This window comes from Aphanomyces astaci (genome assembly GCF_000520075.1).
Source record: "Aphanomyces astaci strain APO3 unplaced genomic scaffold supercont1.507, whole genome shotgun sequence".
NCBI classification, from domain to species: domain Eukaryota; phylum Oomycota; class Saprolegniomycetes; order Saprolegniales; family Verrucalvaceae; genus Aphanomyces; species Aphanomyces astaci.
The window spans coordinates 1-2,850 of NW_009798770.1; the positions used below are offsets into that span (position 1 = coordinate 1).

The window sequence follows — 2,850 nt, forward strand, 5'->3', positions numbered from 1 at the left end:
GATGGCTTCTTCCGTGCGGGCGCTTTCCGTGGCGGGGGCGCGGGGGAGGAGGCCGTGTTCAGTGGCGAACGAGCCGAATTCGTTCTCCCACTCGGCCAACTCGACACCCAAGATGGCCTTTTCCGTCGACGACAACGACACGACCGACTGTCTAGCCGCGGCAGCAGAGGCAAGAACAAACGCACCAAACTTCATTGTCGAGATTGCTATTGTGTGGGGAGCGTTAATCGAATAATGAAATGTCAAGGGGCATGCATGCTCCACGGCTAGGTTGTGCTACAGTCCCAAGGAACCACAGGTGGACACTGTATGTTGGTCGACGAGCCTCGTGATCGCAATGCAGACATGCCTCCACATTTCAATGTTCTCGTTCTTCCATGATTGCATTTCTCATATCGACTCAGATGGAGGTTACCAGATACAGTATCGCAATCATGAGGCTGGAATTGTATGGACCGCACTGAGCGCTGTCTTTACTGACACATTTGGGAAGTTCTTAAATGTGGTAGGCCGGCGAAGTGGTGCACGAGTAATCAAGGGTCATGTACACTTTAGTTAACTACCGGTAGATAATTGAAAGGGATCGGCGTTAGCTGCTTTGCTGAGACTGCTGGTGGTTTCCCTTTACATCCCACGATCGGAATTGCCAATGGCATGAGCGAAGTAAATGGACACGCAATGGCTCATCCTCAGCCATGTGACTCCAGGATGATTAATTCCTTCATTAACAGTTCCATGGTTGATTTGACCCGAAATATTGTTTCAATGTTTGGGATTATGCCATCCGAATACACTTTGTAGCGCGTAGCCCTGTAACCTGGGACTCCGTCCTATCCCCGATGAGTAAAATCCCGGGAGTTAGCTGCACGACCAGTGGTTAGCTATCGCTACAGTAATCACATAACCCCTAGTAAGTGGTGAAGCGGTCTGAGCTTACATATATAGAGAGTTCCATATAAACACGCAAATTGTTTTCTAAGAAATTTTGCTGTTACTGTACTGTTAACGGAATTGTACATCCAGTATTGACATCTGAGCTCAGTGGTAGAGCATCGCTTTCTTAACTCAAAGGTCGTGGGTTCGATCCCCGGCTTCCCCGGATTATTCAATTAACCAGTTTAGATATATGACTCTTGACAATCATACTTCGAAGTAGTAACATCAAGTTGGTTACATACCACAAAAGCATTCCAACAATTCCGATCATATGTAACAGCCATCAAACATCAACATAATTTAGAGCATCTCCACCGCATCCCCAAATATTTTTGTCCCCATCCCTAAATTAGAGCCAGTTCACTGTTTTTGGGATGTCTGCAAAAAATCTTCCGTTTTGGTAGCTGTCCCCTTCCCAATTGACCTGAAGCTGGAAGTGCATGGTATGACATCGAGAGGCTGCCAAGTTCACTCTGGAACGGAGTTATGAACGGTGTTTGCCTCTCTCTATTAATAGTGGTAGTTAACTTTTCAGAGATTACGACTGGGTGGCATGTCGATGGTGACCATCGCCTTGCTATTGAGTTTCCCAAGGTCGGTGATGCCGGTACTTGCAAGCCTACTTGACCGCAGCGATTATGTAATCCCACGCACCAAGATATATAGTGTAATTGTTGCTGCGGACTCTTGTCCGTGATGCGCGACCACATAGCGTTATGCGGTTGCGCCTCTTGGACAAACCCGCGTCCGCCGCAGCGTGGGAACGAGAGTCACCGGCAATCACTGCCGCAGCGATATCGGCCAGATATCGCTGTATCAATGAATACTGGTGACTCTCGTTCGCCACATCGTCCGCGTGCCCGACGACGGCGAGACGTGGTTCACAATACAGACCGTCGGTCGCTGTGTTCAAAGCCGACGTTGAGAAACTGCACGAATGGACTTGATTTTTTCATACATATTGTAGTATATTTATTGGGACAATTAGTTGGGATATCCCAATAGTGTGCAATTTTCGGGACAAAGAGGATGTCCCAACCCCAAATTTGGTTTTCGGGACATCCGGTGGGGAAGATTTTGTTCCATCTGATGTCCCATTATCGAGTTGGGACATATTTGGGGATGCGGTGGAGATGCTCTTACAATCACAATCCGAGCAGTTCACTCAAAGAAGTTGATTGGGGAGATAGTGGTAGTGCTTGCTGTGATCGGGTGGGTGCATAACCTACTTGGAGGTATAAGATCAACGATGTGCAAAGTAAAAGTAGTCATCTTGCGAGAGTCCAAAATTACCTTGGGCGATGTCGCTATGACTTGAAATTTCGTGTTGACGCATCGTAAACAAGTCACCATATCGTCGTAACGTCACAGTATTAGAATTGATTGGGGTGCCCGCAAAGGGCTGCACAGAGGAAGGGAGGAGGCTCATAACCTGTCAAGAGGGACAGGGTAGCATTAAGGAGGTACGACGATGAGAACACTTGTGTGGTCGAGGTCAAAACCAAAAGTGATCATTAACGGACTGCTTAGCTGACCTATGATTGGGCAGGAACAGTCCGGCTTCTACAGAGAAAGAACACCGCATAATTCCGGATGACCGGATCTTATCTGTAAGTGACCGAACCTCGGCGAAAAAGGCCAATGCAAGAACGGCCAAATTCTTGACAAGGATCACACTAATACTAACGTTAGCAATACTTAGACAAACCCTGAAATACGTTCAATAAATCGGGATACCGTTCAAACTAATAAACTCTAGTAGATGAGGCATATTTTTTGTACTCTGACCACCTCAACTGCGGGGATTTAGCTTTATACTTCGAAGTATGTGCACGCGGAGTAGATCGAAGTCCCGGGGTTACAGGGTTACGGGAAGAATATTTGCTTGAACGGCTTTGAGTCTTGGCTGCACGG

The 2,850-nt window shown here is 47.3% G+C and overlaps 1 pseudogene across 1 annotated transcript; it reads left to right on the forward strand.

Annotated features, from left to right (window-relative positions):
• Window positions 1-1,030: 1,030 nt before the first annotated feature.
• H257_19346 lies at window positions 1,031-1,103 on the forward strand (annotated as a pseudogene). Its single transcript has one exon. The product of its transcript is annotated as a tRNA-OTHER (tRNA).
• The last annotated feature ends 1,747 nt before the right edge of the window (window positions 1,104-2,850 follow it).